Source organism: Balaenoptera physalus (assembly GCF_965194825.1).
Source record: "Balaenoptera physalus genome assembly, chromosome: 19".
Lineage (NCBI taxonomy): Eukaryota > Metazoa > Chordata > Mammalia > Artiodactyla > Balaenopteridae > Balaenoptera > Balaenoptera physalus.
In genome coordinates, this window is record NC_138900.1 from 21658126 (window position 1) to 21683212 (window position 25087).

At 45.0% G+C, this 25087-nt stretch overlaps 1 protein-coding gene across 1 annotated transcript in view; it reads right to left on the reverse strand.

Annotated features, from left to right (window-relative positions):
• VSTM2B (V-set and transmembrane domain containing 2B) overlaps nucleotides 1–25087 on the reverse strand; it is a 55025-nt gene continuing 29938 nt past the window's right edge. The window contains exon 5 of the mRNA XM_082437216.1: nucleotides 1–25087. This exon is cut by the window's right edge and continues 4540 nt beyond it. The gene's annotated coding sequence lies outside the window, so the exon portion shown is untranslated.

A 25087-nucleotide genomic window follows, 5' to 3' on the forward strand; every position in this document is an offset into this window, starting at 1 on the left:
GTGTGTTTTGTAGGCGAGGGAAGGCCAGAAGCAGTAGGGTTGGAGTTGGGGAGTGTGGAATGCTTGTGAAGGCCTGGAATAGAGCGAGGCGAGTCGACTTGGAGAGGTCAGAGGGAGGTTGGGGACCAGGGGAGGGTGGACATGGGATGGGGAGGGTGGTGGGAATGAGGTCTTTGCGATCCCTAATCGTGCTCTCCACACGTCAGCCGAGGCACTGAAGTTGGGATAGGAGGCTAGCTGTGTCATCTCGCTTAAGGCACTTCCCATCTCTGGGCCTCACTTTTCCCGTGTACTGTGTGAGTGGGGTTGGACTTGATAGTCTCTGAAAGTTTTCTTGAGACCCGGCATATTAGTTTCTGTCAGTAAGATAAAAGGCAAGGAATTGATTCTCGTTGCCCTGGGGAAGGGTTCAAGAAGTGTGCCTGCAAGGCCTGGTGGAGACCTCTTAGATGAGACCCGATGCTGCACAGAACTGTGTAGCCTTAACTTTTACTGAGTGCTGGGCATGGGCAGGGTGCTGCTCGGGAAAGAAAAGCAATATGGTTTGTATTCTAAGCTAGTGGTTCTCACCTTTCAGTATGCTATAAACTCCTTTTAAAGAAAAAATATTTCTCAGAGAACCCTGGGAGTATGTCCACGCATCCTAGTTTGAGAAACATTGACTTAAGTTTCTTAAGTGGCGGTGACCTTGTGCCATTTTGATCTTAAACATAAGACTGCAGGCCCTGAAATTGAGTGACTTGTCTAGCATTTACCTTATATGTATATTACCATCACAACTGAAACACAGCATTTAAACCAAAACGTATTGCACTTGCAGATGCCTGAGAATACTTAGGAGTCTATGGAACTAAGTTTGAGAAACTGCTCTTGGGGATCCATACTATGTGAACTACCATATCTGTTTTTTTAAAATAGCAGCAGAAGACAGCAAGAGCCAATTTCAGTGTTATACTCAAGGGGGCCCTTTTGAGCAGGACCTTTGTGATTATGGAGATAAGGGAGAAGGCAGACCTCTGTCTTTGAGAGTTTTTCTAGGGTTGTTAGGACTCTGAACTCCCAATTGACCCCTTCTCGAGTAGTCAAGGCAGCCCTGGATGACTGCTAAGTCTTCCCTAGAATTCCCTGATTGTGGTGGGGTAAGCACTCCCAGAGCTGCAGTTACTCTATAGTTCCCTGATCACTAAGTCTTTTTTAAAAACGAACAAACCACTTTATTGTCCTCAGGAAACAATTGTATATGTATGCAGAGAGATACCTGTCCTTACAGGTATTGTTATCATTGTGATTGTCATTTAAGCGGAAATTTGAAAACTACTTGATGTTTGAAAATAGTGGATTAAACAAATGAAGTATGTAGGTTAATTAAATGCATTATAATCACAGGGTAAGCTTCAAAAATTCATATTCCTTGCCATACCTGGAGATTCTTATTTAGTAGGTGGGTCCCAAAGAATGTTCCCAGGTGACTCCGTTGAGTAATTAAGTTTGGAAACTACAGTATGGTATGTTTATATAACATATAATGGAATACCATACAGCCATTTAACAAATTACATACAATTTTTGAAAAGGTTGCAAAATATTAACATATAAAACCAAATAGTATATACACAAAAAGGATTGGAAAGAATATAACAATATACTGAAAGTTTCTGTAGCTGTGTAAGTGAACTTATGAGAGATTCTTTTTTTGATCTATTGTCTAAATTTCATTCAGTGAAAATAAGACTTTCTTAAATTTCTTTTTCTTTTTTATAGCTATCAGTGATAAACTTTCAAACATGGATACACATGTTTTCCCACTAGCGACCTTGTGAAAGTTCCATGGGAAGTCAAGATTTGTTAGTATCATTGCAGGTGACTTCCCTCTACCCCTGAACAACTTATTGTCAAAAACTTCAAATATACAGAAAAATGGAAAGAGTTCTATAATGAACACCCTTATGTTCTTAGATTATACAATTAACATTTTCCTTTAATTGTACAGGTTTCTTTTGATTGCTGCTTTAAGACATTCAGGCTGTTAGGTTGAGTACTCAAGAAAAGTTTTATATGTAAAGTGAAAAAGATTAAACCTCAACTATTAAATAAGTGCATATCTATGAAAATTAGGACCTCCATATAAATAAACACAACTAAATCCATAGAAATCCTTTATCTAATGCCTCTAACAATACAGTGGAAAAATATTTTTTCTGCACTCCCTTTTCTCCACTTTTGGATTAAAGGAAAACATTATTTCTAGTAGATTTTCTGCCATTCCTTTAAGTGTAAGAAAAGGTAATGATCCTGAAGAAATACCAGCACATCTGCAATGAGAACATGGAAAGCTTTGTTTTCAATGAAAGTTGTAATCCTCCAAGTTAAAGTCAGCATGTTATTGTATATATTATATATATATACACATATATATGTGTATATACATAGATATATACACACACATATATATATGTAAATTTTTCTTTCTTCTGTGTTTAAGTGATTAAAGAGGGATAAGGGCTGTCTGTGCTGCTTTTCTACAGTAGGAAGGCCTTGTCTGTAATGGGTTGACAGCAGTACCTGCTTCCTAGGGCGCCTTTGAGCATCCAGTGCAATGATGCCCATGTTCAAATGGCCTGGCATAGACAGCACGGTTTGAGAGATGATAGCCATCATTATCTTAATCCTTACAAAGCTGGAACAGTCCCTCAGGCTCAAAATTATGAACTTCCCTGGCCCTGCTTTACCTTTGGTCTATACCCTGGTCCAGAGGTGGTATACTGACAAGGGGAGCTGGGAATGGTGGTGGTGGTGGTGGTGGTGGGGATCTGGACGCACTGGCACCAGCAGTCATTCCTCAGGCTTAATAGTGCCCTCTGTCCACTCTGACAGAATGAAGAGACTAGGCAGTAAGGTACTAGCGCTGACATTGGACATTTCTGCCAGGCAAACCCTCTCCTGCTGGGTAGTTGGGTGCTCTGGCTACAAGAAGCAAAGGACTGATGTTTACGGGAGGATGCCATATCAATCCCTTCTGGTCAAGAGGCGGCACTGTGCTCTACGTCAGTTTAAGACCGACTATTTAGGATTCTGAATAGCAAGGACTGTTGCTATTGGCAACACACTTGGCATGTGTGGTCAAATAGCAGTATCTGAAAGCCAGGTTTCTCAGTCAACATCCAGAAGTCACACTTCAAGGCTACCTTGATCCCCAAGGTCTAAAATACAACTCTAATAGATTTGCCCAGTTCCCTAAAGAAGTTTCACTCTGAGCTGAACCCACTGAGAAACACTTGGTTTTGGTTTTCATGGTGGAGTAGCTGAATGCACAGGAGGCTCTTTGGGGTCCTAAGAGGTCTCCTTCACTGGATTTATGGGGTAATTCTTGAGGCACTTGAAGGATTTACAGGGAAATCACTGCAGGCTTCAGGGGGCATGTGTGCGTGCAGCTCCTATTTCTCCTCACCTGTTCTGCCCTGTGCTCACCTTTGGGGAAGCAGTCGTTGGCTTCTGGCCAAAGAGCTGTGTGTTTACATATGTGTGAGTCCATTCTGGTCCAAAATATGGGAAAGTGGGAGGGAGAAGGAGCTGATATAAAATCACCCCAAACTGGAATTGGGATGGGCTGAAAAGTGAAGAGGCCTGGTTTTGTATTGTTTGAGTCAAAGCCCTGTGGGAGGTAGGGGACAGATAGTCTTCTCTCTTCTTTTCTGTTCTTTAATACACACCATACAGCTTAAGATGTGAAAAGAAAAAAAAACACCACAACAGTATATATGACATGCAAAGAAGCAGGAACTGTGACCGTAATCGAGAGAAAAGAATGGTCACTACCACAGGACTGTAGATGACCCAGCTGTTTGAACTGAAAGACAAGCCTTTAAAATACCATTATACAATAAATACATCAAAGAGCTTAGAGAAAAAGAGGGACAAAATGGGTGTAAAGATGAAGAATTTCAGCTGAGATGTGGAAATTCTGAGCTGAAAAAGACTTTCATTGTTCCCTGTGATGGCAATTGTGATTGCCTGCATGTTCAAACTTAACATTTTCATAACTACTGAGAATACGTTCCCAGACCACACACCCCCTTCTTTTTAAATCATCTGGTAAATATTTATCTCCCATAAGCCCTGAGACCTCTCTATGCCCTTGTGTCTTGCTTGAGGGAACCCTGGGGACTCTTACCAGCCTCGCTGCAGCTCTTGTATGACCCGGTGCTAGAGGGGTCAGGTCCCAGAAAGGTTCTCTGTGCGCTCTGGGTCCTGAGGGCCGCTTTACTTGGCCAGAAGCCCTCTGAGCAGCCTCAGGCATCAGAAAAGTTGGGACGCGGAGCTTGCCAATGGAAGAGTGGCTCCACGTTTAGGCTGGACTCTCAATTGTTTTCCATCTTCTCAGTACCCACATTCATGAGGCTCCATCTCTGCCTGTCAGTGCAGTATTGGTGACCAGGCCCCACTTTATCCACGGTGCTGGTCTTCAGAGCAGTCAGGACTTGGGGGTGGGGGGGGGCTGCAGCCCTCTTTGTGAGCGTGGAGTGGCTCCTCTGTCTCAGGTCTTTGGATTCAGTGGGGACCCCCAGGAGCTAAATGTAGTGATGGTGGATACATCTCCAACACACACCTGAAAACCTGCTGACCTTTGCTTTTGGAGCATTGATGGCTGTGAGGGAGGCCCCCACGCTTTGCCCATAGGAGTCAAGAGGAGGGCCTCAGTCCATCTGACACTGGGTTGGCTGTTGGGAGAACCTGAGGGAGGGGGTGGCTGGAGGTGCCAATGATAGGGCATACTTCAGATTTTTGACAATGATTGAGTCTGCTTTGAAATCTCTTTTCCTATATAATGATGTTTCTTGATGTTTGAAGAAGAATGGCTTGAATATTAATCTGGCCATTTGGACTATGACAGGTTGTATTGGCATTTATTATTTATAGGTTTACTCCCCCTCTCCCCCAGCTTAGGATGTTGGAGGTAAAAGCTGCCCACGGTCCACAGCAGATATCCCATCTGTCACTAGATGGCAGCCTAACACAAGGATTGAATCAGTGGCCTGGCACTTCTTCCTCAAGTCTTGGAGTTATTTCCCTCCAAGCCCGTTAAAAATCCGCTTTACCGGCCACTTCAAAGAACTGCAGCCTGTGGTACTACAAAGCACCGACATCCAGAAGCTAGGATTATTTCTCTGTAAACAGTTGATTTTGATCAACACCACCTCTGCCAGAACGGACAGTACAGAGTCAAGTGGTTTAAATAAGAAGTTTAAAGGAGAGAGAAGTTATGAGACCCTGTGGAAGCGGTGCGATTGTCAGTGACATTCTGAAATTGATGGCTCATTAACGAGGTGTAAGGAGAAGAGGCAAGGAGCGGTTCTGCTGGCAGGATTTGCAGTGGATTGTGGCCTGTTCCCGACTGCGCTGCCTAGAGGAAGGTGAGGGATGCAGTACCACTCCTGTCGGGTTTGTTTTTGGAGGTGTCCCTTTTTCCTTTTACTATGAAATGATTATCTGCCCAGTGACCTTGTTATTACCATGGAAAGAGACACTCATACCTGAGGAGCAAATAATATGACACTGGGCAGTGATGTATAGACATGAGCTCATGAATTTCATGTGAAAAGTGTCCTTTTCTGTGTTTATAGAGGTAGAAATTGAGACAAAGGGAGCCGAAGTTACTTAGCAAAATTGCTACCAATTTTTTTTTTTTTGGCTGTGTTGGGTCTTCATTGCTGCACCCGGACTTTCTCTAGTTGCGGCGAGCGGGGACTACTCTTTGTTGCAGTATGTGGGCTTCTCGTTGCAGTGACTTCTCTTGTTGTGTAGCACGAGCTCTAGGTGCGTGGGCTTCAGTAGTTGTAGCACGCGGGCTCAGTAGTTGTGGCTCACAGGCTCTAGAGCACAGGCTCAGTAGTTGTGGCACATGGGCTTAGTTGCTCGGAGGCATGTGGGATCTTCCCAGACCAGGGCTCAAACCCGTGACTCCTGCATTGGCAGGCGGATTCTTAACCACTGCGCCACCAGGGAAGCCCCCAATTTATTTTTTACGTTAGAAATTATCTGGTGACATTTATTCATGACATCTGGGTTAGGAACCACTTGATTGCAACTTTCCCTCCTTCTTATCAAGGGACAGCCAGCGCTTGTGGAGGAGAGGCCGACAGGCATGTCAGGATCTCGTGCATCCACAGTGCTTGGACGAGGCACTTGAGAGCATTTGTGGAAGGAGGCATGCATGAATGACTGAATGTCTGAAATCAACTGAAAGGCACAGAGAGGGGCCACCTCATGCTTAGGCCAAAGAGGTGGCTTCCTAAGCAGTGCGATTCCAGGGGCACCATAAAATACCACCCTTCTACCCCCAACAGTGTGATAACAAACAAGCTCCTGCCCCCAGGGAACCAGAGTGCCTGGAATTCCAACAATGGAGAGTCATTCTTTTAGGCAGAGCATTGCTTTCTCAAGAGTTTTATTTTGAAATGCAAATATCCCTATTGAGGCTAACCCTGCCAGGTGACTAGGTGAACTCCTCTAGGGGCAGCTGAGCCATTACTGAGGAGTCGGAATGGGGTGGGAGGCGAGGGCATAGAGAGGAGCTAAAAAGTGGGGAGACTTGGGACTGACCACACACTCGATTGATTTGCCCATTTATCTTCACAGTGAAAACCTGGACCTAGAATATCATCTGATGAGCGTTTTGTTTTTTGTTTTTTTATTTTATTTAATTTATTTATTTTTAGCTGTGTTGGGTCTTCGTTGCTGTGCGTGGGCTTTCTCTAGTTGCAGCGAGCGGGGCTACTCTTCGTTGTGGTGCACGGGCTTCTCATTGTGGTGGCTTCTCTTGTTGCAGAGCACAGGCTCTAGGAGCGCGGGCTTCAGTAGCTGTGGCACGTGGCCTCAGTAGTTGTGGCGCATGGGCTTAGTTGCTCCGTGGCATGTAGGATCTTCCCAGACCAGGGCTCAAACCCGTGTCCCCTGCATTTGGCAGGTGGATTCTTAACCACTGCACCACCAGGGAAGCCCCTGATGAGCGTTTTGAGAGCTTGACTTGTCTCACTTGGATGTAACTGGGGAGAAGTCAATTGTTTTCCTTCTTTATGAATCCCTGGCCTCCTCTCCATGGAGGTTCTGGTTACTGGTATGCAAAGACTACTCAGGGGCAGGTGTGGGGGCCAGCAGTGCCTGCCTCTTCTGTACAGTGGGCCACTCTGCTTTACCCAGCAGTGGCAGGCATGAAGCTCTGTTTGCCCCGAGTCTGGTTGCTTCAGGAGGTGCTGACTTCTTCTCCTTCCTGGAGACACACATGACTTCCTTGGAAACACACAGCACAAATTTCTCATTGGGCTTGAAAAGTCATCTGTTATTAAGGCAGAATCCAGAGCAGAGAACAGTCCTGAGGTATATAAGTGCTGCATGGGAGGCACATAAATTCACTCTGATGCCAAGGAAGCCCTTCCTCTTTACCCCCTTTTGTTAGGTCACTGATCAGCAGCGTTGATCAGAAGAAATTATGCCTTGTTGACCATGTTCTTGGTTGAATATCAACGATGTTAACTTTCAGTACATCAATACCCGCATCAGGTGCTAACTGGAAGGGATAAACCTGTTCAGTGTATCACCAGGTGGAACCTGGAAACCGCGCCCTTGAAGGGTGTCCAGATTTGATTTTACCAACCTATTCCTCAGATAATAAAATGGTAGGTGGACTCTGAAGACAAGTTGAAAGTCCATTCCAATCCTCTAGTGCTGAGAAGGACAAATGACATAGCAGAGCTTAGGAAAGCCTTTGTTCCTTCTACCCCAGATATGAGCCTCTTCTTTCTTCCCCTCCAGCACATGTTTTATTTTCGAAGCCCCATATCTTGTAACCGTTGTGAGAAAACTTTACTGTGAAAGATGACAACTGTGTCAAGGCTTCTAGGGTTTTAATTTGAGTGTTGACCTATCGCTTTTTTTTAATGTCATTTTTTTTGTGTTTTGGTCTTGAAGGTGGGCCCGAGTTATTTTCACCTTCGTGAGAAATGCTTGTTATCGTGTGAGTGAAGGTGCAACGTTTCTAGACAGCTGGCCAGGAAGGGGATCAGGAGTCATTGTCTCCCCGGGGTTCTGGGAATCTCAAGTGTCAAAGCCTCTGCTATGGAGTGACTGCGCTACCCTGTGACGGAGGGGGAACTGCCATAGACGGCGGGCCCAGTTGACTCGAAGACTCTAGTCCAGCCTGGCCTTTGCTACGGTAGCTTTTCTAGGCCCTGGTTTTTGCTGAAGTTTCTGGATTCTCAGACACTAAGTTGAGTAGGTTCCTTTCCTGTGACATCTCACCTCTTTACTGCTTTTGCCTGAGGTTGAATTATAATGGCAGACTGTCTTACAACTCCTGGGCATGGGGGGGGCCTTCACATTTCCTTCTTCCAACTGCCTATTTGACTTTAAAACAATTTAGAGGGGTTTTAAGCAGAAATTATTGTTAGAATAACCAAGTGTTTTTTTGTTTTTTTTTTAGTGAGACCAAAAAGTCAGGAAATTGGGTTTAGATGAAAACAAAAGGGAATGTCTTCAGATGATTTGACCAATCTGACCATCAGGGTACACTGAGTGGTTGAGAGAAGGTGAGGAGTGTTCCTGCTCCCTTGAGATTTAAAAAATGGAATAACCAGCCACCTACTGTAGATAATGTTGCTATTCCCCACCCAGTGACAGGTGGTTTTCAAGGTTCCCTGGGCTTGAGGGGTCCAGGAGTGCTGTAGGATGAATCAGTAGTTGTGAGGGTGTCCTGGGAGCTCTTGGGGATCAGGACCTAAGGCTGCCTGCGATGGACTGAATTCCACACACCCCCATACCCCCTGCCGCCCCATTCATATGTCAAAGCCCTGATCCCCAGTGTGAGGGTATTTGGAGATGGGGACTTTGGGAGGTAGTTGGGTTTAGATGAGGCTCTCATGATGGGGTTAGTGCCCTTATGAGCAGAGACACTGGAGAGCTTGCTCCCTCTCTTGCTGCCATGTGAGGACACAGTTAGAAGCCAAGGAAGAGGGTCCTCACCAGAACCCAACCATGGAGACACCTTGATTATGGACTTGCAGCCTCCAGAACTGTGAGAAGATTTCTGTTGTTTAAGCCACCAAGTCTATGGTATTTTGTGTGGCAGCCCGAGCAGACTAAGATACTGCTCAAAGAGGTTCAAACTACCGTGTCTGCAGAGGAACATGGTGATTTGGTCAGTAGTCTCTTTGTTTTGGAGGTTGGGCAAATTTGATTAACCCCTCCAGGCAGGTGTCCTGGAGACTTCAGTGGGCTCACAGTCACGGGCACTTTTCTCTAGTTCTGCTTGGGCACACCAGGTTTCCTCCCCGCTCTGCCCTGTAGACTCTTACTTAACTCCTGCTAAGAAAAAAGATCCAAAGAATTTAACTTTTTTCTTAAGAGATTTCTGTATATCTTGGGGAAAAAAAAAAAAACCCAACCCAATCAATCAATGACCCTTTATCAAAACACTTTCCTATGCTCTCAGTGACACTCTTCAATGGCTGAAGACATATGTAATTTTCCTGCCCAAGAACCAGCAGGGTAAAACCTGGAATTCAAGGGTCTCTTGTCACCAGATGTGCAGAAATGTGAGAGGCCCATGAGGAACTGTCTCCCAACATCTCTCCCAAGGGCTCTGCGTTGCCACCTTAGTGGAGTGCCAGGTGGTGGTGGGAACGTGTTAAGTCCTTATTGATGGGCTGTTTGAAGCCTGTGACTTGGCAGGGATGGTTAAGCAGGCGTGTGCTGCTGATCTGTGCTGCAGTGAGGTCCTCCTTGGGGTATTGAGGTTGCTGGTTGGACACAATTTCCTGAAATTGATTGCATTGACTTGTGGATTCTTTTGCAAGCAGCTGTTGTCTCTGCAAGATGCAGCCCCTGAATCACATCCAATTTGTTGAGATCTGACTTGTTGGGTTCAGATGTTTTCTGTTAATTAAACAGCTGCATTTCTCATTTTGAGCTACGGAAAGGGATTGCTGGGAGAAGGAAACACTATGCTCGCGAGGTTTCTCCCCTACAGAAAGAAATTTAAGTTAATCTAGTACATGTTTATTGAGCATTTACAGTGCACAGGGGGCTTGGGGATGTAGAGAGGCAGAGGGCATTAATGACACCCTGGTCCCTGCCCTCCAGAAGTGTCCATCCAGCAGGGAGGGGTCGTGGCACTGAGGGAGAGCAAGTCCTGCAAACATGAGACAGATAGCAAGGAGACAAGACTTGTTAGCCTGCAACTGGAAGTGGAGTTATATTACTTAATACTGCATAACAGAGTACCCCAAACTGAGTGACTTAAAAGAACATCTATGATCTCAGTTTCTGTGGGTCAGGAATTTGGGAGTGGCTTAACTGAGGAGTTCTAGATCACGGTTTCTCATCTTGCAGTACAGATGTCAGCCAGGGCTTCGGTAATCTGAAGGCCTGACTCGGGTTGGAGGACCTGCTCCCAGGAGGGCTCACATGGATATGGGTGGGGGTCCCTGCTTCCTCGCTGTGTGTGCCTTTCCACTTGCTGTTTGAGTCTCTTCACAAAATGGCAGCTGGCTTCTCCCAGAGTGAATGATGCAAGAGAGAGCAAGGCAGAGGCCGAAGTATCTTTTATGACCTACCCTCCAAGGACATCATCATTTCTGCAATGAACTGATTGCACAAGCCAGTACTACTCAATACCAGGAGACAGGGGTCATTAGGGACTATTTGGGGGGCTGGCTGTCACAGGACTGTCTCCTGCCTGAAGAGGCACCGGGACTGGAGAACCAAACCCTCAATTTCCCTATCTATATTTTTCTCTTTTATTTATTTACTTTAATGGTAAAATATGCATACCATACAATTTACCATTTTAACCATTTTTAAGTGTTTGGTTCATCCCTGTCTACTCTTACTCCTGATCAAACTGACAGCCTCTGCAGGGACTACTTTTGGAACCTCTGCCTCAGGTCCCCACCAGTGGGGAGAGCTCTGAGTCTGCCCTGGAGGTGTTGCTGGTGCCTGCTCGGGAACACAGATGCCCCTGCTTCAGAGGGCTCTCCCGGCAGGACACAGGGGAAGCAGCAGGTGGCTGTGCACTCCGTTTGCCCCCTGAGCTGGCTCCCATGTGATTACTCCCTGTTCTTCACTTTGCATCATCAGTGTGGAAGCTTCCTCGACCCTTCATCTAAGCTGAGGTTCACCTCTCTAAAAAGGAAGCTTTTGCATTGCTGACCTAGATTGGTCTCTGCAAAACCAAGATGCGTTTTTTCCCAAGATCCATGGCAGTCAGCCCCCAAATGAAGTTTATTTAATAAAGGAATTAGTTTCAGTTCAGTTCTCGAGATGAGATTATGGGTTCATTTGAAGTGAAATGAAAGAGGCAGCAGGCTCCAACGTTGAGGAGAAGCTAATGAACACTGTTTTCTAAGCATACATGATGCACAATCTGAAAAATGCAGTGTTTCCAGAATGACATTGTTGTTTTCCAAGCTTGTGGCTTACTCTTTCTCCTTCTCACACATATCCTACGAGGACTACATTCCATCAGAGATGCATGCGTAGGCCATGGCTCCTTGTGTCTGTGTTTTCCCCTCCAGAGCTGACACCTTGGAGTAGGCCCCTTCAGATTTCTAGTTGTAGGGGACACTAGTTATTTATACCTCCCAGCATGCGCCTCCCTCCTAGGAATAACTACTTGTTCTTTGCTCTTAGCCCATGTGCATCCAGTGAGGGTGAGTCCATCCTGGGCTCACCCAACCAGCCCATTTAGTCCCTCTGGCCCTGGCGATTTGTTCCAATGAGCATATGATCCAGGCCAGGCCAGTTCGAAAAGTACTCAACTCCGGTACTTTTGTTGAGCTGGTGGACCTGCTGCCATGGGCTCACCACCATGTGTAGCCACCTGTGCATCAGGCAGACCTGAGAGACAGCAAGAAGAGGCCAGACCTTAATGCTTCTGTGCTCTGGACCCAGCTGCAGCCAAATCCAGCCCATATATTCTGTTTTGGCTTGAACCAGTTTGGATTGCCATATTTGGTCAATATGATACACTTTTACTTCTTAGAGATCAGGTGGGTCCACCTCTCCTACATGGAACCTGATACTTCAGGTACAGGTGCTGTGGAGAATGGATTTCTTTAGTGTCTGTGTGTCACACCATTTGAGTGAACCAAGGGAGTCCTAAACTGTGGTCTTGAGCACCATGCACGGATGTCCACTGCATCCATGCATTTATGGGACATCTGCCACCAGCCTTGAGGACAGGTCTCAGAATTGTAGGCTTGGGCTGGTAGAAACAAATCTGAGGTTTGTGGTCAGGCTGTCATAGTCTAGCATGTGACCTGTCTGTGTCTTGTCAACCTCTTTTGGCAAACAGGGAGAGTGGTACTTGGATTGCAGACTTGTTCTCTCTCTAGTCTTCAACCTTCATTGCTTTGGTACCCATTCTTCCCTGCTTTCTCCTTCCCATCATCTAGGATCTTGCTCCATCAATTATCCTCTCTTCCACCTCTCAGGTTCTACCTGTTAATTGCCTTTTCCTCCCATGCACAGATTGAAGGCTTGGATACTGAGCAGAAAGTGTCCTCTACCCTGGCCTTGGTCCCGCCATCCTCTAGCTACTAATCTCTTTCCCTTGTCAGCCAAGCTTCTTGAAAATATAGTCTATACCACTTCCTCCCATCTCATTCACTCACCCCCACTGCAATCTTCTCTGGTAAAGGGGACCAGTTTGCCATATTGGCAAAATCAGTGGAAACAGCATACACAAAACCACAGCACAGAATGTACTCAAGGCATGGGTGGCTTTGTGCCTGTGTATGCCCTTCTGTGTATGTGCCTGTGTGTAGGTCTCTGGGGCATTGGATATTTGGAGCCCTTCAGTTACTTGAAACTCTCCAAGCCCTGAGTTCCACGACCTCATTCTCTGATGAGTTTTCTTCTAGTTCTCTCTTTCTTCCACTTCTCTACTTCATGGTCTCCTCTGTGTTCCTGCCTCTGTGGGTTTTGCCTTTAAGATGCTGTCCTTCCTCTGCTACAGACTCTCTCCAGTGGCACTCATGGTTTTAGGTACTAGCTCTATGCACTTGCTCCTGAATATTTATCTCTGGTCCCAACCTCTCCCATTACTTACAACTGTTGGGTAGATATCTGCAGTTGGGTATTCTGCAGGAACCTCAAATTCAAAATGTCCAAAGTGGACTTCTGCCTCTGACCATGACAGAGCAAAAGGACTGGACTTATCAAAAACAACTAAAAAAAAAAAAAACAGACAAAATGGATGTAACAACTGCTCTCAGCCATTGAATAAAAGGCAGCACAGGGCAGTGATCTATGAAAGAAGGGAGACAAATGAGGTGAGGCCAGATTGCCTGAGCTTCCTGCCTGGAGTGGGTTTCCAGGGAGACGGAGTCCACACAGAGCCCAGTGGTTTCCCTGAGTTGAAAGGCTGAGTGGAGGATTCAGGGAGGCAAAGTAGCTAGAATTTACAGGAAGAATACCAGAGAAGAGATGGAGAGAGCATGATAGAGGGCCCTGGAAATTTGCAGATTCTACTCAAGTCTTTAGTTGAGTATTGGTCAGTGTGTGAATGTGAGGAAAGTACTTGAGGCCACTGGAAGAAGCACCAGGAAGAAGCAGGTAGAACAATCTCTGGAACTGATACAGGTCCAGAATAGGTCATGTTCCCAGTGGCCAGAGTGGAAAAATACTCAGTATTCCACAATATAGATAAAATGGACAAATTTCTTGAAAGATACAAATTACCAAAGCTTACTCAAGAAAAAAAGTAGATAACCCAAAGAGCCTTATATCTATTAAAGAAATTAAGTTTGTAGTTAAAAACCTCCCCACAAAATAAACTCTAGGCCCTGATGACTTTAGTGGGGTATTGTACCAATCATTTAGGGAAGAAATAATATCAATTCTATCCAAACTCTTCTAGAAAATGAAGTCGAGGGAACACTTCCCAATTCATTCTGTAAGGCCAGCATTACCTTTAATTTCAAACCCAGAAAAAGACAATACAAGAAAAGGGGACTGCAGTTAAGATTTCTCATGAACATAGATGCAAAAATTCTTAACAAAATTTTAGCAAATTGGATCCAACAAAACATAAAGAATACATCATGACCAAGTGGAGCTTATCTAAGGAATGCAAGCAGTTTAACATTTGAAAATAAATCAGTGTAATTGACCTTAAACAGACTAAAAAGGAAAATCATATAATCATCTCAATAGATGTAGAAAATAATTTGATAAAATCCACAAACGAACATGATAAAAATCCTCAGTAAACTGAATAGAAGACATTTGCTCAACCTGATAATAGGTTTCTATGAAAAACCTTCTGCTGACATCATACTTAATGGTGAAAGACAAAGTGCTTTCCCTGTAAGATCAGTAACAAGACAGGGACGTCCATTCTTATTATTTCTATGCACTTCTCTTCATTTCTATTCACTTCTAGCAAGTACATTGTATTCCTATATACTAGCAATAATCATAAATTTAAATTTAAAATAATATAATTTACATTAGCATTAAAATTTTGAAACATCTAGAGATTGGCAATAAAAGTGCAAAGCCTATAAACTGAAACCTACAAAACACTGCTGAAAGAAATTAAGAGACCTACATAAATGGGGAGAGATATACCATGTTCATGGATCAGAAGACTCAGTATTGTTAAGATGTTAATTCTCTCCAACTTGATCCTATAGATTCAACATGGTCAAAAATTCAATCAAGATTCCAGAAGTTTTTTTTTAAGAAACCAACATGCTAATTTTAAAATTTGTATGGAATTGCAAAGGTCCTAAAATAGCTAAAATAATTCTTAAAAGGATGAACAAAGTTGGAGTACTTGCACAAACTGGAAAGGAAGCAGATAAATGGCTAATTGTGTCTGGAGTTTTATGGCCAGGCTGGATTTGGCAAATCTCCTTCCATCCACATCTCGTTGCCATAGTCGAGTCACTTCATGTTACAGACTGGGTGTTGGCCCACCTTGATCCTCTTGGGTCACTTTCATCAACTCCACGCACCTATCTCTGAGCATCTGTCTGTTTTCTGCTTACAGATGGCACCTGCAACCTTCTGTGGGCTGCTCTTGTTTACCAGAGCCTCCTCCCATATATGTAGAGAATATTGTGTGACATGAGACATGACTGACTGCTGTGGGAGAAGAAAAGACCAGCATTTCTGCCTTGAGGCAGGTCAAACTCCAAGATGTCATTTATGCTCTAGAGCTTCCCACGGGTCAGGCCGAGTCCGGGACTTTCGTGTGCAGTCACATCAATCACATTCTTGTTTGCCTTCTCCCCTTCTCTATCCTGCTTCCTCCCTACCTCCTTGCTAGCATCTTCAGTAGCATATTTTCAACAACTCAATTGCACCCAAGAGAAGCAAGAACTGGTGAGCACCTACTCAGTCTCATAGCTCCTTATTTACCTAACTTTTTCTTTTGGAGACTCAGGTCTAGGCTTCTCTTTGTGAAGAAACCTCCTCAGCTCATCTCCATCACTGAGTGGCTCTGTTGACATGACATGTCTGTTTTCCCTCACTGGACTGGCTCTCCTGCAGACAGGAACTAAGCCACATTCATCTGTGCATCCCAGGTGCTCACACAGCCCAGCAGCAGGCATACAGTGGACACACTGTTCCTAAACTTTGCATCCCTTCATGAGGTTCTGCTGCAAGGGTAGCATGAGGTACGGTCCAAGGGATCTTTGTTCTCTGCCACCTCCCTGATGTGGAGAGAGCTGAACTGTCCAATGAGACAGCTGGAGAGAGAGGCTGGACTCTCAGTGCTGTCCTCAGGACAGTGTTCCCAACTCTGGACTTTGCATGAACAGTTAAATCATTCTTGGCCCCCCAGGCATTACAGCTCCCAAATTACACACTCTATTGCTTTGCAATTAAGCAATACTGCAATTAGAACTAATGCAGCAGAGATGATGATCTGTGGGGCTCGTTCATAAAAATGCTTCATTTAAATATTGAGCTCAGTGCTGAGAAAGAATAAACAGACATAATTCTCTTTTTCTTTTTCTTCTTTTTTTTTTTTACGTAAAAAGGAATTTGTCTCAAAACAGTTGTGGGTTTTATGAGTCATCACTTCTGTTCAGCCAGCAGCTTTCTGCTGTGAGATGCATCGGGGTCTCGCCCTCGTGGTGTCCACTTTGCTTGTCGCCACCGTACAGTGGGGGTGGTTCCACAGGCAGATCATGTCTCTTGCCACTTGTGCAGCCCCTCTGATGCTTTGCCATGCAGTGCCTGGGGACCCGATGACAGTTACCTTGTACTTTCTACCCTCTTCCCTCTCCTGGGGAGGTGGGGGAGGGCGGTGCTGAGTCAGTGCAATGGAAGAGGGGCCATAAAAGCAGAGCTTTATGCCTGGAGCACAGAGCAGTGGCCCCAGGCAGTGGGCATGTGGCACTTTCCATGGCAGTGGCCCCAGGATGGGCTTCCCTGGCATTCTTTGTCAAGGTGGAGAAAGTCAGCCCTGGAGACTCCAGAGTGATGTGGGTCCCTGGCTCCCAAAGCTCGTCTGATGAGCGCAGTGCAGACAGCACAACGAGTGCTTCATGTCTGGCATTGTGAGACAGAAACCTTCCTATATTTTTGGTTAAAATAGTCTTACCTATTTGAAATGGAGTTTTTTTCCCAATGTTCTTGCTTACTAAAGTCAGTTACCCAGATTGTTTTGTATTCAGTCGAATCATGTGAAATTGCTAATATTTGACTGTTTTGACCTATAAAAATGGCAAATTTGCTTTTATTTCATCATTTGACCAATAAGAATGGCAACTTTGGATGATTCAATCTAATAATTTTACTAACGCTTGGGAAACCAAACATCTGGGGCCCCATGGTGTAGTTGGAAAGAACCATATGCCAGGATTGGGTGGGTTTTGAGTCGAGTTTGGTTCCTACTTCTTCCATCGACCCTGGTAACTCCCTTGCCTGGATGAGTCTGTGGAGTGGAACTCACATTCCATGTCCTTCTCACCTCACAAGTCACATGCCTTTTAAATGGTAAAGTGCCCTGTGCACGTGGGTTAATGGCCTACAGCTGGGAAGATTCTTAGGTGTCATGATCAAACCCTCGGCTTGGACTTTTTGGGAGCAAAGTGTTCCTTCTTTAAACTCCAGTTTTTACCTCTTTGGGATGAAGACACTTGGGGCCCAGCTCTGGGGACTGGCCAAGGTAGTCTGCGAGAGGCTAAATTCTATATCTGTTATGGTGACATCTCATCAAAAATCAGAACAATTGGGTTAAAAGTGCAAAAATCAATCTGTCAGTTACGTTGTCTCCAGAAGATTATGCAACCAGTTTGGATCTTTTAAAAAAAGAAATTGACTTTAGAAAAAAACCTTGAAATTCAGTTTTCCCTTCTTGGGGTGGCTTAGAGACCATGTTATTTATAAAATGTTTTGAAATTCTTAGAATAATATCAAAGAAGAAAAAATTATCATTATTCAGGAAAATGTTTCTAACTTTTAAAGCTCATAAAGTGACTTTACTCAACATTCTACCTATGAAAAATCTCTACTAACTATGTTTTTGTAAAGGGCCTGATACAGTGGTACATGGTATTTCTATTACAGACCTGGAGGAACTGAAACATTCTCAAGTGCCTTTAGTACCTCCAAAACAATGTAGTTCAGTCTAGTCAGCCTTTGGAAATCGCGGATGTTGTTGGTTCCCTGCCCATGTCCTGTTACCCTTCTCACTTTAGTGCATGTGAGCCTTGTTTCCAACAGCCAGCACCTGCATCTCTTTCCCGGAGGACTCCTTTGTCACTGGGCACTGTAAGCCAGAAGAGCTCCGGGAGCAGTTCTCAACAACAGCAGGAGTTGGTGTCTGAAACCCGCAGCTCCCTCATTCCTTGGGTGGGATAACTCTCAGGTGTGACTTGCTGGCTTCCAGAGTTCCCCAGTGGGATTAGTTTCAATCTCCCATCATGGTAACTGGCCTGGTAACATACCCTTTATCGACGGCCTTCCTTCCGTTTCACTTTCCCTCTCCCCTATAGATATTTCATGATCTCCCAAACAAACTACTTTTGCTCACATCTTTATCCCAGTAGCTGAATCTGGGGTGACTCAAACTAAGACATTCAGTATTCTGGGGATGTTGTGTGTGTGGTCCCAACATATTAACCAGAAATATAGGATTACCCATGACCTGCTATTTCTTGGGCATGCTGGATAATGGCTTATATAACATTATGTAAAATAATTACAATTATAAGAACTTATGCATTGTCCCCAGAGGTCTAGTTGCTTTAGCCAAATTATAATGTGCTTGCCTTCTTCTGGAGCAGTCCCTCAACTTCCCCTTCAGGAACATTCTTCTCCCACCCTCTGTCCTCAGCTCTAGTGAGAGGCTTATAACTCATGTTGGCCAGTGAGAGTGCCACATCTTCCTGGCCACCGTGGTTGGCTCTAAGTTTGGCATATAACCCAACCCAGACCAATGAGAGGCAACCCCAGGATTTTTGCTGGAGTTTTAAGGAAAGAGGTGGTCTCTTTCCACAGGTTGCTAAAGCAGTGGGATGCAGGCTGGGAGCCACAGGAGTTACCACATGGAGAGGGGCCTGCCCAGGACCCATGTGAGCCTCAAGGAAGGCAGAGCTGGGAGGTGGAGGGAGAATAGGGCCTGGTAATGGTGTCATGCCTGCACTTTTCATCACATGAGTTGTTTTTCTGTTATTTGCAGTTGAACCAGTCCTGACCAAGCTGCTGAACTGGGAAGAGGGTTTCCCTGGGGGAGTACAGGGTTCCCTTCTCAGAAATGGCTTTCTTAATGGAGGTGTGGGCTACTCTTGGGTGTGGTTACTGAGAAGAAAACTCCTGGCTCTGGTGCCAGGCCTACAAAAGATTAAACTCTATGAACTGGGAAACTTGCCTTTGGTGGCTTTTCCTAGAAGAGAGGTATACAAGAGTTTGGACAAAAAGGTGGGGTACAGGGGCATGTGAAATGCTGAGTAATAGGGGTCAAGGCCGCGCTGCTCCTGCAGCCTCACCCATGGAGCACAGTGCCAGGTGGTCCCCCCCGGCCCCTGTGGAGCCTTACGGACGGGCTCTGCAGAATTCAGGTGGTAGCCTCTCCACTGAGATTGTGTTGCTGCCCTAAATGGGCACCCCTTCTACCCCATGGTGGTTTGGCCACAGAACTTAGGCATCTCCTGACTGGCTATTAAGAAGGGAAGGGCTGTGAGGGGCATGTGGCCACAGCCAAGAAGAGCAGGTGAAATAGGAGCACCTGGTACTGGTTGTCACTGAGGCCACAGACAGGGCAGGATAGAACAGATGCAGATGGAGGCAAGGGGGGCTGTAGGGGAATGAGATTTACCAGAGGCTGGGCCAGGATGGACAGCTGAGAACACTCCAGGGGCTGGGTAAAGGGGACAGATGAAGCACACAGACCACTTTGACTTGGCCAGTTGATGTGACTACACCAAAAGTGCTATGTTGAAATGTAAAATCACGCTTTTAATTAATCAGTGATGTTCCCATCACAATCCCTGGCAGATTATGGGGTAAGGCGCAGGCCTGGGGTCTGATGTGATCTGATTTGATCATTACTTGGTAAAAGTAATTACTTGGCTATAAGTTTAATGGTTTGGTTTGTAGGCTGAGTTAAATGTCCCTGTGTAAAAACAAGGCCCGTCAAAATGCCATTGACAATTCACTCCTTATCATATCTCAACAGTAAGAAGTCTTCCTTTCTGCCTTTGCTATTTAGCAAAGAGATTTCTGTTGTTGGGTGTGGGGAGGGTGAGCCCTTACTTAGTGGACTGAAGAGGGCTGAGTGTGTCCTCCTTGGCTACGCAAAGTATGGACTGTGCGCTCACATCAGCACCACCTGTTACCCCAGACCTGCATTTTAACAAGATTCTCCAGTGGCTTGTGGCACAGAGAAGTGTGAGAAGCACAGAAATAATGGATCCATTGTAATATCTTAGCAGATCACAGTGGCACCCTGTTCCCTCACCAGCAGAATAGGGTAGGGCTGGCAGCCATACTGGATACCATGACCCCAGCTCCTTGTCACATTCAATTAGATTAAGGCTGGTCATCTGACCTAAGATTTGCCAATCAGAGCCCTTCTCTGGGAATTTGGAATAGGACTGGTGTGTGTGTGTGTGTGTGTGTGTGTGTGTGTGTGAGAGAGAGAGAGAGAGACAGGGGGCGGGGATACAACTTCTCCTTGGGTAAGTGGATGTATAACAGGTGTACTTTCACCAGCTGCAGGGCCCTGAGCAAAGGGAGCCAGTTGGTAGAGAAGACAAGCAGATGTGTTTGACAATGCGTAGCTTGGCTGTACACTGAGAAGCAGGCAGAATGCTTTCCAGAATGATCCACCTGAGGATGGTGAGGCAGGGGCATTCACCCATGGGATCCTCCAGGGCACTGCCCACCCCCAGTGTGCTTCTACTGTGTCTGCTCTTGATGGAACCAGGTTCCACGGCTTAGAGGAAGCCCTTGGTAGGAAAGCAGAGAGCACAGGCTGCACCTTGAGGTGGGGCCTCAGTCATTGTCTGGAAGCATCCACCACAGCTGCATGAAGTCGGAGAGGGCCGAGGCAAAGTCCTATGTGACCCAGAAAGTACCTGCCACATTCAGGACACACTGACAGTCACATCTCCATCCCCTCTGTGCCTAAGTAACCCAAATGTGGGAACGTAGTAGATGCCCCCAAATTGGATGGCTGAAATGATCACCTCAAGTGGTATTTGCAAATGATCTTCCAGCGAAACTTCCCTTTTAATCTTTACCAACGGCATAAATTGGGAAATTGAGAACTTATTTATAGTAACAAGCAAGGACAAAAATCTCTGAATTTTCTCCCCGGTTTTATGGACTTCTTTCTACGATTTCTATTTTGTAGAAAATGCACACTGTAGCATGCCAAACACCGTGCAGCTCTTTCATAAATAAAAACCAACTGCTGAAATATTTTCTGCCTGATAGATCATTTTCGTAGTCCCTATCTTATAAAATTTAGGAGGGAAATGGCAAATTTCTCATTTATTTGACTGATTTTAGTTTTCTACAAAGGCAACAAATACATCCTTTGGACCCAGATCTGCCTATTCATTTGCAAAATTTCCACGTGGCTCATGTTTCTGTTTTCCCAGGTGAGTCTCTGTGCACAGACTGGCCAGCTCTGGCAAAGCTGAGAGCAGAAGAGCTGACGTTTCTTCAGTCTTATTTGACTGGAGTTTTCCTTGTTATTTTTGATTTGTGGTGTGCCTGGCTTCCCCCACATCTGTCTCCATCATTATAGGTGCCCTCTGATTCACGTGGCGCAGCACTGTCTCTCCCAGGCACCGCCTGCTTGGAATGGCTCAGGACGGGTCCCACTCCCTGTGCCTGACTCAACTCTGCACCTGCTGCCTGTCACAGCTCTGTGCTGACCCGTGTTCATGAGTGGGCTCTGAGACTCCCACATGGCTGCCTTTTGCTCAGACACCCTGAGACTCACTGGTTCTTGTTTCCGTATCTCAACACACCTTGGAAAAAGATGTAATAAGGCCTCTACTTCTGGTGACAGCCATTTGTGAAAAAGCACTGAGTTTTGCCCAAATGACAGCAGCTCTGGTGGTAGGGGAAATCCAGCTGTGTCTGGTCTAATAGGACTCTCCAAGCACTGGGGAGGAGGGAGGCCTCATAAGTCTCAGCTCAAATGCCACTTCAATTCAATTCCACTAACATTTGATGAGTCCTTGCTATCCCTCCCCCACACCTCCTCACAATTAATTATTCCTCCCTCGGGGCCCCTTTCTACCCCATTTCTGTGCTTATCATGGTCCAACTTAAATTCCAGTTAACTGTGGATGTGTTATCCCTCCTGCTGGACCACCAGCTCCTTTATGGGGTGGGGGTGAATCCTTCCGTAGTCATCTCTTTCTGCTATATGGGGCAGTTTACAGAATAATAATCAATGTGTTTGTTGAACGAATACAAGTAGCTAATGTCCAGGCCCTGCAGACCTTGTGGGTCCCTGGCCCCCAGGACACCCCACATCCCTAAACTCCCCTTCCTCTGAGTCCTGGTTGCCACCTCTCCCCTGCTTAGGCCAAACAGATCCATTTTTGGCGGTGGCAGGTGTGGTAGATCACCCACCCCAGGTGTGCCTCAGGCTCCCTGCCTCAGCTATCTGCTTCACTCTCAGCCACCAAGGAGCCAGGTGTGAGAAAAATTACATTCCTGCAGAGCCTCTCCATAGAGTAAACGTTCTTCTGAAAACCACTGGGAAGTTACACCTTCATAATTGAATCTTCCTTTGTGTGTGTGTGTGTGAAATTGTCTTTTCTTTAATTAAAAATATTTTATTGCTTTTATCTTATTACAGAAGTAATAAATGTTCATCACAGAAAAGTTGAACCTCACAGTCAGGCATTAAATTATACATCATCCCACCCACCATGTAGACATAAACTTTTAACACCTTGATATATAACCTTCCAAACCTAATATTTGCAGTGTGCTTCACTTTCTCTGTGTAATAAAGTTGGGATTCAAATCCTATTTTAAATATGCTACAGGAGCTTGCTACTTAAAGGAATTCTAAAGTGATTCCTTTTGGGATGTGAATAATTCCTCTGGGATTTATTTGTGCTACTGGATCAGGCAAAATCTGGAAGTCATAAACTGTTTATGGTTGGGGGGTTTTGTGTCTGATAATTTTTGAAAATTTCTATCTCTATCTCTGCCTCCATATCCATCCATCCATCCATCCATCCATCCATCCATCCATCCATCCATCCATCCATCCGTCATCCATTATCTATTAGCTTATCGTATATTTCCTGAGTGTTGAGAGATTGAGATAAAGAGACAGGCAGGGAAGCCAGTGCTGGCTTGATTGAGTGCCCTCCTCAGGGAGCCTCATGCACTCAGTGCCACATATTCATGGTGTGCCCCAAGGACTGGATTACACGGCAAAAGATTAACATCCCTGCTGTACAAATTAAAAATGTTCTATCATTTGCAGCATGGAGCAGACTAGCGAAAGATGAGCATCTTCTCTTTGAACAATATAATTGAATGTCTCTCAGCCTGAACCCCTCGTTGTATTGATTTGAATTAATTATTTGTGCATTTGTAATCTCCTGGCTTCCCTAGTCCAGGAGTGCCCACATCACAACACTGCGTGGCCGCCCCCTCCCCAGCCATCACCTCTAGTCTGGAAGCCTTGACAGTTCTAAGGACAATTAATCAGTCAAATGGAATCAGTTTTTGCTGATAAAGGAGAGCCTTCTGTGTAAAACTGACATTCCATTTTATGGGAATTAACGTTCTGAAAAGTGACTGTGCTCTGCCTTAAGAATGTTCAGTACCTATTTCAAAGAAGTGGTTACTGCCCAAAATCGTTTTAGAACTTCTCTTTGGGAAGGGCCTTCAGAGCCTAAAAAAATTATTCTGATAGTCTCCATGATGGCTAATCCCAAAGAACTGTTGCAAAAATATTTTGAGAATAAAATCATAAGATTGATGCCTCTGGAAGGAGTGCTTTGAAGTGGGGAAAAAAAAAAAAAAAAAAAAAAGCACCGATGATCTGTGAGGGCCCAGTTCGGGGAAGCTGTGGGAGGAGGTGGTGGAGGGATCAAACTTTCACTGTGGAAGCGCTTAGAGCTGGGTGAGTGGAGGGAGATGGAATAAGAAGACCAAGGCTTTTGGTGTTCAAGGAGCAGGAATCTGTTCAGCTACAAACCGAATTAGTTACATAAAGTATGTTGGTAGATTGTGTTGCAGACACACCGCAGACCTTCCAAAGCAAAATGGAAAGTTCTGTATACTATAATTTACTAAAAACAAAAGGCACAGAAAAATTAGCATTTGCAAGGAAAAGAAAACTTAGGTTATCTGCAATCCAATTGAACTTTGCTGTGTGCTTAAATAAAAAACTGGATACATGGTACTTGAAAACATCCATTTACCTGCTTTGGGAATGGGATTCTGGTGAGCCCTGAAACTTCTCTTGCTTCAGCCTCTTTGAGGAGCATTCTGAATGGCTGCTTTCTGGTCCTGTAAGTGACCACAGCTGTCAGAGGCTGCTGAGGGGAGAGGCGGGATGGAGATGGCAAAGGACCTGGGTGCATACTCATTTTCCTGCAGGTGCTCACAGACTGTGTATCTGCATACAGCAGGCTGGGTAAGGTGATGGGGAGTGGTAGAGCTTGTAGGGAAGTGGGGAGACTGTCCTTTTGTAGGGGACAAATACTGCTTGGCACCCACACATCCACCATGTGGGAATGTGGGCCCCATGTGGCCACATATTATGATTTTTTTCAAGAGAAGCCGGAAATTTGATTTTAACATGAGAGTTCCCAATATTGTAAAGTAATAATAAAAATCCTTGTGCAGGCCAAACATCCTTGTGTGGCCCACAAACTGCCAGTTTGCAACCTCTGGGTGGGAGATTAAGATGTGCATTTGTCTTGGGGGCTTGGAAAGGGAAAGTTATTTTGTTTTTGGTTTTAATATAAATCCCTGATAGGTCTCAGTCTTTTTTGCTTCTTTTGTTTTTAATTTCACCTGCACAGAAGGTCTGTCCTTGTTTATGATATGTCATTGTTTATGATAGGCTCTCACCATTGATTCCTGTATGGCATCATTCATTCATTCAAAATAATACAGTAAGTTCCCTACCCCACCACTCAATTCGAAAACTAGGATCATGAGAATCAGCTACATCCACCTGTGGGCTCCTCTCTCCTCTACCCACTTCCTGCCTTCCTCCACCAAGGTATCCATATTCATCACTCCCTTACTTTCCTTTTTAGATTCTTTATCTCTTGGTTTTAGCTGGATTTTAACTTTATAAAAAGGGTATTATACTATATGTAATCTTTTGTAACTTATTTTTTTCAACTAATAGATGCTGAGATGTAGTTCATCCACTTTGGCTCTTGTGTAGTATGCCATCAGCGTGTTCTACAGCAGATTCAGCCATTCTCCTGCCTGTGGGGACTTGTCTGTTTCCAGGTTATGTGAATGGGTCTGCTGTGTACTCTTGTTTATATCTTCCCTGAACCTATAAACCTGAGAAAGAGTTTTTGCCACTTAGGAGTGGAACTCCTGGGCCACAAGGTATGTGGAC